Raw genomic sequence first — 16,539 nt, 5'->3', positions numbered from 1 at the left:
AAATCTTGGTGCCAAGGAAATTACTGCTACTCGGGAGGCAGTTGCAGTTTTCATCTCAAGATGTTTATCTAAATCAGACCTGCGATCCTGGAATTTAACATAAACTGGGAGGAAGAATAACTCAGAAAAGAACAGGTCAGAGAGAGACAAAATGGAGTTAATTAGGTAGCCTGCCCACCACTTCCCATGACAACAGCTCCATTCAGGCCACACTGAGGTCATCCCTCCCTTTTTTCCCCCCCATGAAGCCTTCCCACTCCTCTGCTGCCTTGAGTCTCAGCCAACACAGGGATAGGTAGCTGATTCTTCTGTTACAGAAGCTTAGAATGAATAGCCTTTGCTTTTCTCATTTAGTTGGTCTTCATTTATTTCCATACTTGCTAGTTTTATTTAGGACCTGGGTTTACACCATATTGGATAGGGCTTTTGCTCTTATCTTGGAATCGTCAATACCATCTTCAAGCCAAGTGCTTAGGTGCTAAGTAATCCATAGGACTAATGAAGAGGCAATTCGACAGTTCCTGCTGCTATCATTATGTTAACATTCCCTACAGCCTAAATAAAGAGTAAAAATAGTTCCAATGTAGTAGAATTGCCCTAGAGGAAGAGTACAGAGGCTTCTCAAACAAGGATATTTGCATATTCTGTGATGCAAGTAAACTCCGCAAAAATAAGCAGAACTTGAGCCTTCTCATTGGTATACTTAGAGTTGCCCTCTGAGTAAGTTACCCAGCACACAAGGTACTGAGGGTGGTAATCAGAAAAGGTTATGCTGGGAGAAGTCATTTTACCTTGGGTGCATGAATATTCAGAAGAAAGATTATGTGTCCTAACTTACCCACTCCCCTTGCTCCTGAGTGTACAAATTCTGGCCAATGGCTATGCAAAGTCTGCAGTTTACAGATCCTGCAGGACCTCCTTCCCTACAGAGGTTTTGGGTTTCCCTCTGTAGTCCTTCCTACCCCTTCTCCAATGCTAGAGGATACAGAAGCAAAGTGGGAAGGAGTGACCCCTTGGTCATATCCATATTGGGGAATGAGAGAACATTGAATTGAATGTGAAATTAAAGCTTTTCATTGGATTGGATGAGGCTAGCTTTCCAATACCTGAGCTGAGATATCATCAAGCAACAAAAAAATAGGTGCTCAGCAGATAGGGTTTCAATAATGCTGAGTTGTTTAGTACATTCAGATTTCCACATGCTCCATTTTCTTAAAATCGGGGTACGATTGTCTGTTGTGCAGACAATGTATAAACTGGGGGAAACACCAGAATTAAGGTAAACATATCCAAAAAAGGTACCAGTAACTGAAAATGGCTCATTTTAAACTTCAGCCTCATATAGCATGCAAGATCTTACACTAGTAGGATATCCTATTTCCAGATTCCTGGTTGTGTCTTCTGAGACATTGATTATATAGAATAATGAAGCATATAAGTAACTTATATATCAATAAATAACTAATTTTACAGGAAAATTATTTTAATCTTTTCAAGTAGACAGCTTCTATCTTCAAACTTTTCACTACATTTTTTTAATGTTTGACAAAATTTATGCACATATATCTAGCGAGATAGAAAGTTGGAATTGGAATTGCAACTTTCTAAGCATGAATAAACCAAGAAACTGATTTGTTTTACATAATTTGAAATCTTTGAATTTAAAGGATGGCTTTCACCATGTTTTATTTTGTGATAGATACTGACACCTACTGGCAGTACTGGGTATTACATGCTCAATATGTTTTAGTCTTGGGTTTAGAGGCACCAAGTGGGGAGATCCTGGCTTCAGGTTGGTGAGAGTGTATTAAGTGGGAAATGGAGACCCAAGGAGGAGAAGAAATCTAAGGAAGAGAGCCATGGGGTAAGTTCTTGAGTACTATAGGATAATTCATTACAGAACTTCTTTGCTCATTCTAAGCCCTTCCTCTCCTTGAGTTTCTCATCTGGCCTTCTAAGAATTTTTTACACTGGGTGCACAGTTCCATTTTCAAGTTAGACTTTGGAAAGGAAATATTCCAGAGCCACCTCAAACTAAAGTGCCCCTGCATCCTTTTCTGGGTGCTCTTGTGATACCTGATCAGCATGATTATTATTATTTGAGTGCTTACTTGTGCTCAGTGTTTTATAAGTGGGCAGACCCTGGCTACCTGGATGCAAATATAGCTCTTCCACTTGCAAGTTTTGTGACTTTGATTAAGTGGCTTAATCTCTCTTTCCTTATCTCTAAATGGAGATGGCAATAATGTCTTCCATACAGAGTTCTTGAGAGATTTTATAGAGTTCACGTAAGTAATGGGCCCCAAACAGTGCCAGGCACATCCTAAGTGTTAACCAAATGTCAGTATTGTTACCTTATTTTATCTGTATGTTCTCTTGGCAAGAACTATGTTACTTGGGTACTCCTGGCTACAAAGGAGCATGAGAAGTATGTCTTTAACTTTTACAGACTCTAAAGTAAAAGGCAACAAGGGAGAAGGGAGTTGGTGTTGACTGTTGGGTCAGCCAGAGATAGGACAAATTGTTTGATCAGGTTAAATACTTTCTAAGTGGTAGTGCCACCATTCACACCAGGTAGCCCAGCTTCTGGCATCCTAAAGTCCCTGTTGAGTTAATACCATCCTGAATATTCTCCATTTGCGCCTTCACATTTCCTATCCTGGCGTGGGTTCTAGAATCCTATTTTTCTAGAATTGTAGTACACAGGTCTGTAGGCCTCAGGCTTCCCATTTAATTCAACCACTGCTATTGGAGGATGGGAGGAGACAGAAGCCAGGTATTCCCTCTCCTGCTCTGCCAGCTTCTGAGATAGCCAGAGTTTATGTTCCTCTATTGAAGGGCTACCAGGTAGTCCCTCTCCTACCAGTGTCCATGACCATCCAATGGCTTTTTGCAATGGATAGTCCCTAAGAGTGTCACCACTCTGTGTTGATTCTCTCAACCTTGACACAATATACCATCTGTCTGTGATCAGAATCCTGACTGATATTAAGGACCGACAGTTACACAGAGCCCCATAAAATGATTTTGTTAGTAGTCTTCAGATCTTATTTTATTGAAATTCCAACTTTTTTTTTTTTTTTTTTGGTACTGGGGATTAAACTCAGGGTCACTCTACCACTGAGCTACATCCCCAGTCCTTTTTATTTTTTGAGACACGGTCTTGATAAGTTGCTGAGGTTGACCTCGAATTTGTGTTTCTCCTGCTTAAACCTCCAGAGTAGCTGAGATTACAGAGATTACACCGCTGCACTTGACTCGACCTATACCCTTGCCCCCTACATCTTTCTGGTACCATATGTTCTCATATTGACATGATCCATCAGCATAGATACAGTCACTTTGCTTTAGAATGAGAAAATCTTACATGGTTAAGTTTGTAAAGTTGATTTTCATGGTTTATCAATATGGTCCTGCTTTATCCAAGTTCCTGTTCTTTTTTTTTTTTTTTTTTCCTAGTATCAGGGTTTGAACTCAGGGGCATTTGACCACTGAGTCACATCCTCAGCCCTACTTTGTACTTTATTTGCAGACAGGGTCTCACTGAGTTGCTTAGTGCCTCGCTTTTGCTGAGGCTGGCTTTGAACTCCTGTCTCAGTCTCCAGAGCCGCTGGGATTACAGGTGTGAACCACCGTGCCCGGCTGAGTTCCTATTCTTACTCAGGTCTTTCTAAACAGAAGTCCAACTTCTTTGTCTTTTCTCTTTATCTTGTATTGTTTACCCAATACAGCCTTTGTGTGTGTGTGTGTGTGTATTTGTTGTTGTTGTTGTTGATGATGGTAGTGGTAGTGGTGGTGTTGTGTTGGACACAATATCTTTACTTATTTATTTTTATGCAGTGCTGAGGATCTAACCCAGTGTACCAGACGTGTAAGGAAGTGCTCTATCACTGAACTAGTTCCCCCAATATAACTTTTAATAGTTTCTGTTTCTTCATTTGTCTGGGTGAAGTTCACCTAGCATCTCTAAGTCTTCACTATTTCTCCTTTTTCCATTCTTCTCTCTCTTTCCATAGTTCCTGCTTCTCCTCTTCCTGTTTTTCTGACTTGCATCTGGAACAAAGTAGCACTACAAAACTACTTTGCCTGTTAGTCATTGGCAAATCAGCAGGGCACATGAAATAGAGAATAGACTTTATTGTATTTTATTTGGAAGTAATGGAATTTTAATAGAATAAGTCTTGAGTAAAGTAAATGTTACTGAACTCTGAAATAGCATCCCATGGAGAGGAGACCATTCTGCTCATCGTAAAAGTCATTTTGTTTTTATTGTGGCAAAAGACATGTAACATAAAATTTACCACTTTAGCGACAGCCAAGTGGATAGCTCTTTGGCATTAAGCACATTCACATTGTTAGGTATCATCTCTCTCCAGACCTTTTTCATCTTTCCTAACTGGACCTCTGACCCATTAAATACTAACCCCTCAATGCACTCCTCACCAGCCCTGATAAACACCATTCTACTTTTATATATATGATTTTTTTTAGCTTTATTTGCTGAGAGTACAGATGCAGTAGTACTTTAGTAGCAATGAGCACACATGGTACTTGCATCTTTCTTTCTAAATACAATTTTTCAATGAAAGAAACCAAGAGCCTTTGGAGAAATAGCTGATTCCTGGGGTGGGGAAAAGAAAGTCCAAGAGGAACCTGAAGAACATCTCATAGGGCCAGAAAATGGGGATGGGTTCAAAAAACCGATGGTAACATGTTATAAGGACTCAGAAGCAAGATTGAAAACATTTCTGTTGCCCAAATATGGAATAGTTTGAACAACAAAATGAAAAACAATTAATTATAACCTACAGAATATCCTAAACATTCATGAGTCTACTTTATGAATAAGTAAATGAATGAATAATAGCTGTACTTTAACAGTAAATTCCAATTAATAAATAGAGAAGGAATTATGGGAATAAAATAATCAACATTTAGAAACAACACAGTAATACTTGATTTGGGCAGGATGGTCAATGGATATTTAAAACAGTGGTAGACAGTTTGATAAGAAATAGGATATTTGTATAGTCCCAAATATCTCCCTGAAAAATGCCTATTATTACTATTATTATTATTATTATTATTATTACTATTTTAGTTTTATTGATTTTATTTTTTAAATACATGACAGCAGAATGTATTACAATTCTTAGTTTACACATAGAGTACAATTTTTCATGTCTTTGTATGTAGAGTATGTTCATGCCAATTCATGCCTTTATACATGTAAAAATATGGAACACTTCATGAATTTGAGTGTCACCCTTGCACAGGGGCCATGCTAATCTTCTCTGTATCATTCCAATTTTAGTATATATGCTGCTGAAGCGAGCACAACACCATTCTAATTTCTGATTCTATAATTTTGACAGAGTAGCCTTATTTTGTCCTGTCCTGCAAGCTCAGGATCCTTGCAGGTGAGTTTCAAGTGCTACATACTGTCCTGTGTCCACGGGTGGACACACTCATTCATGGGTGGACCCACTGTTGGCGGGCAGTGAGCTGCCTGACTACAGCAAGGCTGTAATAAACCTCAGCAAACATCTGTAAAGATGCCAAAGGAGGGGATGGGGATATAGTTCAGTTGGTAGAGTGCTTGCCTCGCATGCACAAGGCCCTGTATTTGATCCCCAGCACACACACACACACACACACACACACACACACACACACAAAAGCCAAAGAAGGAGGGAAGGTAAATTATAGGACATTCACACCTCACCCCTGCAAACTGCCTTCTGAAGCATTAATTTTCTGATCCCACTTAAAGGATACTTGGACTAAGGAATGTGAGATGTGTTCATCGAAAACACGTTAGTTGAGCTATTGTAGCCAGTCTGTCCATCCCTGAGTTACTGGCAGTTAAAACCAGGTTTGAACATAATAATATTGGTGAAATCTACCCTTTTGATTAAAGCAAGTGTCCAAGGAAAGCAGGAACAATCAGGGTTGGATGGCAGCAAGGGTGGGCAGGGCGGTGTTCTCTATGCCAAAAATTACAATCGGAAAGCCTGTAGGCCAGACTCAGTTCAGAGTTGTCTCATTTGGCCTGCATGAGGCATTTTTAAATATGATTAGTTAGCAGATCTAAAAATCCGATTTCTGGTTTCACTTGAAAAAAATCTGGCAACACAGGCCTGGGGCCCTTCCTGGTAACCAGGGTGCCTGATCCTGTTTCCCCACATCCTAGCCCCAGGAGTATTTGGACTCCCAACCTTTGCTCTTTGGGATTTTAGAAGCATTTTTAGGGCACATTTAATAAAATGTCAGAGAAGTGATTAATTACAGCTTTAAAATAAAATTTTAATGACTAGAGGACATATTGAAAATGAATGGATTTCACGAATATGATAAAAAGAGGGTCAAACCTCATCAAATAAATTTGAAAAGTTAATGAAACAACATAAAAATCTATGTAAAGAAAAAAGTAATATCTATTACTGCATCCTTGTAACTTCCAAACTCTGCTTTTTTTCCATGGCACTTATCACCACTGCACATATTATACATGCCTTTAGTTATTGATTATATTTGTATTTTTTTAATGTGTGATTTCTTTTTCTCTTTCCACATTTTTTATTGGTGCATTATAGTTGTACATTATAATGGGATTTGTTTCATATTCATACATGCACACACTATAACAATATAAATTGGCCAATATCACTCCCTATATTTTTAATATATGGTTATTCATTATAGCTTAACAGATATTGTTATATTTTTAGATATGGTTGTTCCTGATAACTTATTTTTTGTTTTGGTTCCACTAGACTATAAATTCACTGAGAGTAGGCCTCTTCCATTTGTACACTTACCATTGTATTCACAGAGCCCAGAATAATTCCTGACATAATAGCAGACATGCAATAACTATTTGCTGGATGAATTGAATTAATGAATAAGTAAACATACTGTGTACAGTGTAGTACTGCAACAGCAAATTGTGGAGGATGCAGGATGCATATGCCACCATCCTCATATTCAATTTATTAGAATCAATTTAGTTAATTAGGATTAATTAATTAATTCAACCTAATTAGAAAAATAAGATTTATATATAATTAAGTTGGCAAATGACTGGAGGAGACAAAATACTCCAAGAGTCCAAGAGAGGAAATTATTTGACTTGGGATGAATGCTTAGGGAAAAAAAATCTCCTAAAGAAGGTCAACTTGGGGCTGGGGTTGTGGCTCAGCGGCAGAGTGCTCGTCTAGCATGTGTGAGGCCCTGGGTTTGATACTTAGCACCACATAAAAATCAATGAAATAAAGGTATTGTGTCCAAGTACACCTAAAAAATAAATAAATAAAAAGAAGGTAGACTTAAGGGCTGAGGTTGTGGCAAAGTGGTAAAGCGCTTGCCTTGAGTGTGTGAGGCACTGGGTTCAATCCTGAACATCACATATTGATAAACAAAATAAAGTCCATTGACAACTAAAAAAAAAAAAGAAGAAGAAGAAGATAGACTTAAGCCAGACTTGGAAGGAAGGGTGAGATTCGTGGGGGTAGTAGGCAGGAGAAGGACATTCAAAGCAGGAGAAATCTATGGTGGAAAAAATTAACCAATTAGTTTGAAGGCATCCTATGAAATCTTTCCACCTATCATTCTACGATCATAACAAAATTTGAAAAAGATTCATATTTTTAGAGGCTTTAGAGCAAGTAACTAGTCCAAAGCAGTATTTTAGGATGTTCAACTTCCTGGCTGGGTGAGAGAATTCTTAGGACATGGTGATTAACAGGACTTGTAGAAGCAAGGAAAAGAAGACTTGGAGATTTCCCAGCTTGGCGACTTCCCAGTGGGAGTGTCACTAACCAGAACAAGGAAGTCCAGAAAGGTCAGAATTTTGATTGTAAGTGGCAGAAATGTAGTTTGAACTCCTATGAAAAAGAAAAAAAAAAAAAACAGAGGACTTATTGGCTCATAAAACCAAACTGCAAGGTGTGACAGCTGGAACTCCAACCTCATCACATTTTCCACCTACTTATCTCTGTTGCTTCTGTCTGATTCACTTTTGTCATAAAGTTGGAACTACCTTTGCCAGAATCTCCTAACTTCACCTCCTCCTCCTACCACCCCAGAGTTGATAGACCTTGCTTGCTTAGTGCCAATTAAGAGTCGCACTTCCTCTGATATAAGTGGGATGACTCAAAGTGGGGTAGGGAGGGAGAGCAGGGGAGGAAGATTACCTCTAGATAGGGAATAGAGGTGAGAGGGAAAGGGAAGGAGAAGGGGAATAGCAAGGATGATGGAAGGAGATGGTCATCATTATACATAATACATGTATGAAGATGTGAAAAATAAATAAATAAAGATTTAAAGAAAAATAAATAAATCTGCTTTTTAAAAAAATCACACTTTTATGTTTTAATTTTACGTAAGTATCATAAATCTGAGATCATAGAATCATAACCTCAAAAAGCCATAAAAGCCATCTGATCTTACACATTATTCAATTTTTATTCCTTTTTGGCATATTCCTAGCAAGTGATCTTCCAGCACTTACTCCCATCTTAGGTACTCTCTTCCATTGTAAAAAGTTCCTAGTTTTTACAGAGGTTTTCTTTTAAGTGAGATAAAATCTGTCACCTCAGAACTTCCACCAGTCAGTGGTAGCTTTCACCTACCTTTGGAAGTGTCCGTAATGAATCTCTTCCATTTTTCACATGACAACCCATTAAATGTTTGAAAAGAACTCATGTTCCCAGAGAGTCTTTTCTATCTAAACCTCAATTTACTTTCAATGTTTCTCCTATGGTGTGGGGTTTAAATCCCCTTGGACATTTCCAGTGAATTCTTTCAATATCCAACAAATATTTATTATACCCTTGCTTTGTACCAAGCAATAAACCAGATATTAGGAATACAACAGTGAGAAAAACAGGTTCCTGTCCTAATGGAGCTTAATGTAACCCAGGCAGAGAGACTCTTCATCCAACACATTTGTGTCAAAGCAGAAAGTTGGTGGTGGAGAGAAAGAGTGTACATATAGAAAGATTGGTTTCTCCTTCAGCCAGAGAAGAAAAATCTTCTGTGGAAATCAAAAACATTAACTCCCCTTTCAAAGACCTCACTGGTCTTACTCAGTCACATGGATGACCCTAGTTAGAAAGGAAATGGAGAAATTGAGAGCTTTTTTTTCAGACTCAATCAATAGGGAGGAGAGTTGGGAAATATTGTCAGGTGGGTAGTTAACCAAAAGCATATGCCAAAGGTGAATAGATAGCCCTGATTAGTCAATTTGCATATCTATCCTCTGAGTCACAGTATGAGTCCATGGGGTGGAAGGATGATCTCACAAGTTTACTTGAAGTCAAAATATGGCAGCTATCTTGCCACAGTTGGCAAGGAGCCTGAGAGTGGTGTCAACATGAAGGAAGGAGCAGTGAAAGGCAAAGGGAAGCTTAAACTTTTGAACCTCACTTTTGACCTGCCTAAGCCAGCTCTACTCCTGGGTATGCCTGAAATATGAGGCAATAAAATCCCTAGCCCATTACCTTAGTGACTCCAAATGAACCATGTCTCCTGGTGTTGTAGACCATGTTAGTCTCTTCTCTTTGAGTCTGGGCTGGCTCTCTGCCTCATTCTACCCAATAAACTGTGAAGAAATAACATCGTGCAAGTTCTGGGCATAGGCCTTAAGGTTCCAGCTCCTGTAGAAACCTAATTACCCTGAGACTATTGGGCTGTAGCCAACCATGTGGAAAGACCATGAAAAGAACCGTGGAACTTAGCTGACCACAAGAACTGAGGCTCCCAGCAGAAGGCCCAAGTTGTCAGCCGGAGGAGTAGCTCTGTTCCAAGTGGGTCCTCCAGCCACTGAATTCTGCCCAATTGCAAACAAATAAAATCATTGTTATCTTAAGCCATTAGATTATGAAGCAGTATATTCCACAGCAATAGACAGTTAAAACATTCAGTTTGAGTAGGATTTAGGTGTCATTTACAACCAAGAGTTTTAGCTGAAACATCAGCCAAGTAACCTTAAGGAAAGTGTAAGATCTGCCTGCAATTCAGTTTCTTTAGTTATGTAGGACTGTAGTTGACAATCACAATATGTCTGTATTTCATTTCTTCACTCATAGGATTGCTTTAGAAGTAAATGAAACAATATGCATCAAAGTAACTGGTAGTGATGCTACTGGTTCCTTCTTGAAGACGCCTAGTTGACCACTGCTTTCCCTGTGTTTGGCTGAAATTCCTAACACTGTCTTCAGCATTGTCTTGATCTTCCAACTTCATAAACCATCAAAAAATGAATAAAAGTAATTTAGTTAGTGAAGTCTTGCTAACTCGTAGTGAACACAGTTTTTCCCACTGGTAAAAGATACATTAAATGAGCATTTCTAGAATTTTGCCAGTGGATGAGAAAAGTATAGAAAGTCATTCTTGCTATTCACAAAAACTTAAAACGTCACTTTGTTCATTCTTGATTTTGTTTCTTTATTCCTGTTCTCTCTCTTTTCCCCTTTTCCATTTCCTTGCCCCAACCCACTTCCTTCCTCTACCTATCACCTTCAGACTAGATAAAGTTTCCCTGGCCTCAGCCTGTGAGTAGATTGGTTCTGCTTGGTTCAAAAAGAGGAACACTGCTTCTCCCTGCTTCTCCTCTGGGCTGTCAGGGCATGAGGAAAGAAAGGTACAGAAATACTAGATGGGTTTGGGGGCTCTAAATGCAGAGAAGACTTAAGCTGTCTCTCTCCAGTAGAGCCTGAAGGGGGGGTGAACAGTAGAAATTAAATAGGTTTGGGGTTCTGCACTCAGAGGAAGAACTAGGGGGAATTGGAAGCAAAATCTTAGACTAGAAATCTGTGCTGACCTGGGCAAAGGAAGCTAAGACATCTTCATTAGAGTCCCTAATATACCCAGGTATGTGCGGGACAGTGGATAACACTTGTGGATTAAAATAACCCAGACACAGTGCAGAGCAGTAATGGCCCCATAAGTTTGCTGGAGGCCTGGTATGATGTGGAACGCTGGAGTTCTGAAGCTCCTAAGAAGGCACAAAAGTGAGCTGAGAAAGCCGGAAACCCAACAGAGGTCATACTTGGAAAGAAGGGATGTGGATTATGTGGATTAATAACTAAAGACCAGGTAAGAAGAAGGACTTCCTACCAAATGCCTGCAATCAGGTACCAAGCATTCCATCTGCTCCCACCCTGGCCCCTGCCTACAAATGATGCCAGAACTTGGTGCTATCCTGGGCAAGAGGGGAATCCCTGAGTGGCTAAGGTTAAGTGGTTACCTCTCAAATCAAAATGGATGCTCATGACAGAGATTAAATGTATAGCAAACTAAGTTTTCATAATCTGCATATCTGAGCTTATCCATCAAACTAAGATCTGAATAATAATTTTATCTGATAATTACAGGTTAGTCAGATGTAAAAAGAAGGGAAGAGAATTCCAAAGGGAGTAGCATGTGTCACCTTGTTTTCAGAGAATTATATAGTTCACTTTAAAATAAGGTCCTATCCCAAAAAGTTTGGTTTTGTATGTTTTTAATGCCATCAAAAGGACAGTTTTCAAAATCTATTGAAACCTAGTGGTTTCTGGTTAGTTAAGATAAATTTTATGCTCTGTCAACCTAAAGAATAATCAGAAAGAGAGATTTTCCCAAGAACAATGATATTTAGATTATCGGGGACTAGAGAACATCGCCATAGTTTGCCTTAGTAAACTACAGACATGGTCAAAGAGGTTGAGACAAGGGGAAGTTTTTAAAGGCAAAGGGAGGAATTTACGTGGCTGTTTGCATACTAAGCCCATTGGTCTTGGAGAGCCCCCCAGCTCCTGCTGGTATCAGCACATTGGTACGGGTGCCATTGCCAGACACGTGTTCTGGCCAGAGCATCTTGTCTGAGCTGTTGCTGTCTTAAAGGATGTTAAAGATAAATTTGGTTACAGAAATCTGTGTGTAGGTGCCAGCTGAGCCAAGCACGGGGTACTTGAGAATGAAAAGGAGTATCTTATGGGGGCTTTAAAAATGTCCTCACTTATCTTAGACATGAGCACTCCCCCTTCATTACTTCCCAGCTCTAATTTTGCCTGATCTGACAAAAATGATTTCATCTTAGAATCATTGACTTTCACAACCCCATGCTCTTATTGCCTTGACTCAACTTTGCATAACATTGGAGACCATTTTGGATGATGATGTTTGGATGCCAGAGTATCTGCCCATCTCTCAGTGACCCTGTTCCTAGAGAATTACTCACCAGACTTCCATGTTTGTAATAGATAAACTTGGCAGTTATGATTTAGATCAAGAGAAACATCCAGCTTCATTTGAACCAATCAGATTCTTCCCTGGAAGTTAAGTTTAATGGTAGTGGACTGGGGTTGTAGCTCAGTGGTAGAGTGCTTACCTAGCACCCGTGAGGCACTGGGTTCGATCCTCAGCACCACATAAAAACAAATAAATAAAATAAGGGTTAAATTCTTTAAAAAAAAAAAAAAAGTTTAGTGGTAGCAACAGCTAATCATTCTCAGGGTGCAGCTGGAACTGAGGGCACACAACCCCAGGAGCCCAGAGACTTTTCTTACACTGAATGGAGCAATGAAGAGAGGCAGCCTGAAGAGGGTGAAGAAGGAAGCAGATGGTAAGGGAGACCTTTGTCAAAGAGCCATCTGGCCCCAGAGAGAAAATAAAAGAAGCCTGAGAGGGTGGCTCAGCTCCTGATGGCATTTCCTCAGGGACCCAGCTGTGACCCTGCTCTTGAATTCTGAGATCTGCCCTGTATGCCCTTATAGACATCCTCACCCCTTCTCACCCCTCCTTCCTTTCTGAAGCGAGTTCAAGTGAATCCCATTACTTGCAATAAAAGATAAAGATGTCAAAGATAAGATATTGAATATTTGTTTTCTGAGCGGGCAGCCAGTAGCCGCTACATGCCCAAGAAGCCATGTTACAAAGACCTACAGTTGAGATCCTTCCACTCAACATGCATGCCCGTGACTCAGCAGTTTTCTCCTCAGAGTTTCCACAAAGTTCTGGTAAATATCAGCCAACTGCTGCCCTTCCTTGTTCCCCAGTAAATTAGTTTGGCCACTTCTGCAGCCTCAGGGCATGTGGTAGTGAGTTAAGAACAAGGTTATTTAGATTATTGGGGACCAGAGATCATAAAGACATAGTGATGAAGACGGCCCAGAACTTCTAGTTATTGTGGGACATTAAACACACAATTCTAATTCTCTTTAACTGCTGGTTAGACCTAGGAAAGGGAGCAAGTCAGAGAGGCGCACAGCAGGGGTGCCTTACCTAGGCTGGTGGAAGAGGAAGTGATTATCAAGAGGGAACACAATCCTGAAAATCAGTCATCATATATGTAGCGCTTACTGTATACCATACATTATTCTTAGCATTTTATATGTATGAGCTCATTGAATCCTCACAAGACTAAACACTACTTTGCACTAGATTAATAAAAACACAAAACTAGTAGGGATGGAGCTGAGATTCAAACACAGACCGTGTAAACAATGAATATTTATTTACTGCTTACAGAGCTATAAACTGGGCAAATTACATGATACTCATACCCCTCCCCTAGCCCATTAGATCATTTTTATTTCTAAAATGTAAATATTCTTGAGCTTTGAAATGTGCATCTAGTATGAAGCAACTGTGTATACAGAGCTGATGTCAAGATTGGAAAAAAAAAAGAGCATTTCTAGGCAATTCTGTCATGTTATCACACTCCAGATAATAACGAATAGCAACCACATTATTATCAGCAATGACCTCTACACATCGGGGAGCAGGGAAAACAAACAGGATCATTTCAAGGTTGTACCAGCTGCCAGCTGAAATTACCCCATTAAGGGAAACTCCAGAGCAGGGTTGCTGGGTGACACCAAGTGCTCCTTTTCAGCAAAATCCTTTCATGCACATTTGTATTTCCTTATTTTTACGACTGAATTTGTAGTTGCATCAGAAAATTATCATTTGATTAATTTATCTAACAAAATATACCATCACAGTTACTTGGGAAGCTGTTGAGAGATGAATTAACTTCTAGGGTGAATGTTTCATCACTAAAGAGTTTGGCTACAGTACATTTTGTGCTAAAAAGAGGAGATCTAACTTTTTTCAAAGAAATATGCTCTTGTATGTTTTCCTAAAGTGTATTTATAATTAACCAACTTAAGTATCCTACTTAGAAGTTTATTTTTTGTTTGTTTGTTTGGTTTTTTTTTTTTTGGTTTTGTTTTTTGTTTTTTTTTAATTCATTTTGCAATTCTAGGGCTTTGCACATACTAGGCAGGCACTCTTATCACTGAGCTACATCTCCAGCCCTAGATTTTTTCTTGGTTCCTGTTCTTCTTTCCTCGGCCTTTATGCCTCCTTCCCATATTTCTAAGCTCACATCTGTGCCACTCTCAGCAATTCTCTATTTCAATTTCCTTCTGGAAACTTTATAATACTTAAGTAAGAGATAATGGCCTGATTTGTGCATGAGGACTAGCAGAGACATGATGGGTCTATTTTGATTTAATCTTTCGTCTCCCTTGACATCAACTGTGTGATAGTCATTAGGGCTGTTCACAAATATCCCAGCATTGCTATTTCTGCCATGTGATGGAACTGGGCCTCCCACCTCTCTTGAAGGTACATGTGATCATATAATTTGTCTTGTTCAATAAAACATGAGTCGTGATGTGAATCTATCAACAGCATGTATTGGCCATAATGGTAATAATAATACTTTCTTTAAAAAATGGTAAATAATAATTGGTGATGAAAACATGTAGAAGCTGAAATCTTCATGTATTGCTAGAGGAAACATAAAATGGTGTAACCACTGCTGAAAACACTTTGGTGGTTGTACAAGAGATTAAACATAAAATTATACAATAGATTAAACATAAAATTACCATGAGATGCCTAGTGTGGTGGTGCACACCAGCAACTCAAGAGCCAGAGGCAGGCTTTTCAGCCAGATCCGCCATCTTCCAGTAATTTGCCAAAATGACAAACACAAAGGGAAAGAGGAAAGTAACCCGATATATGTTCTCTAGGCCTTTTAGAAAACATGGCCACATATATGTGAATCTATGAGAAGGGTGATGTTGTAGACATCAAGGGAATAGGTATTGTTCAAAAAGGAATGCTCCACAAATGTTATCATGGCAAAACTGGGAGAGTCTACAATGGTACCCAGCATGCTGCTGGCATTGTTGGAATAAGCAAGTTAAGGGCAAGATTCTTGCGTATTGAGCATATTAAGCACTCTAAGAGCCGAGACAGCTTCCTGAAACATGTGAAGGAAAATGATCAGAAAAAGAAGGAAGTCAAAGAGAAAGGTACCTGGGTTCAGCTGAAGCCAGCCTGCCCCACCCAGAGAAGCACATTTTGTGAGAATAAATGGAAAGGAGCCTGAACTGCTGGAACCTATTCCCTATGAATTCATGGCATAATAAATGTGAAAAAAAATAAATTAATTAAAGGCCCGTGGACTATAAAAATTATTTTTTTAATTTAAAAAAAAAAAGAGCCAGAGGCAGGAGGATTACAAATTCAAAGTCAGCCTCAGCAACTTAGTGGGACCCTGTCTCAAAATAAGAAATTAAAAAGGATGTGGCTCAGTGGTTCAGTGCCCCTGGATTCAATCCTTGGTACAAAAAAAAAAAAAAAAAAGAATTAACATATGACCCAACAATTCTACTCCTAGAATAAAACTTGCACATAAATATTCAGAGCAGCTCAGTTCACATTAGTCAAAGATGGTGTGTGTGGGGGGAATATTCATCAACTGATTAATAGAGTGACAAAATATTAGAAATATTATTCAGCCATAAACAAGAATGAAACATGGTGAAGTCCTGAATATATATATATATATATATATATATATATATATATATATATATAACAGAGACGACATTTGAAAATATTATAAGTGAAAGAAATTAGACATAAAAGATCACATATCTTATGATTCTATTGTTATGAACTGTCTGGAATAGTCAGATATCATTGAGGCAGAAAGCAGATTAATGGTTGCCAAGAGCTGAGAAAAGTGGGTCTGGGAAGTGACTGCTTAATGAGGATAGGATTTTCATTTGCAGTTGTGAAAAATTTCTGGATCTAGATAGTAGTGATGGCTTCACATCATTGTGAATATAATTAATTCCACTGAGTTCAACGCTTTGGTAAAATACTAAAATTTATGTTATATATACTATACAAGTTTCAAAAGTGAACACACATATACATACACACACACACACACACACACACACACACACACAGAGAGAAGCAAGCATAATTCTCTGGAGTGACCATAGAAACATGAGTTGATACACTTCTATGAGCCGATATGCATCCATCAACCTGATTGACAAAAGGCTGACTGAGAAACAAATTTCTATTGTGTAGTCACTTGTCACAGCAGCATAACTTGCCCTATCCTCACTATAAATTACCATGTTTTATTTGGTTTACCTAACCTTTTCTTAAGTCTCTTTTGTGCCAGGCACTGGGAAAACAGATGGAAAGCCTCAAACAAGTTACAAACTAGCAGAGGAAATA

General features: G+C 38.9%; 1 non-coding gene and 1 pseudogene across 1 annotated transcript; one reads left to right on the top strand and one right to left on the bottom strand.

The window, feature by feature from the left end:
• Window positions 1–5,231: 5,231 nt before the first annotated feature.
• On the bottom strand, window positions 5,232–5,338 carry LOC120886048 (U6 spliceosomal RNA). Its single transcript, XR_005728821.1, has one exon. It is a non-coding gene; the product is annotated as a U6 spliceosomal RNA (small nuclear RNA).
• Window positions 5,339–14,894: 9,556 nt separating this feature from the next.
• On the top strand, window positions 14,895–15,445 carry LOC101975711 (large ribosomal subunit protein eL21 pseudogene; annotated as a pseudogene).
• The last annotated feature ends 1,094 nt before the right edge of the window (window positions 15,446–16,539 follow it).

Source organism: Ictidomys tridecemlineatus, chromosome 1 (genome assembly GCF_052094955.1).
Source record: "Ictidomys tridecemlineatus isolate mIctTri1 chromosome 1, mIctTri1.hap1, whole genome shotgun sequence".
Classification (NCBI taxonomy): domain Eukaryota; kingdom Metazoa; phylum Chordata; class Mammalia; order Rodentia; family Sciuridae; genus Ictidomys; species Ictidomys tridecemlineatus.
Note: the sequence above shows the minus strand (reverse complement) of the source record. Positions and strands in the feature narration are given on the sequence as shown.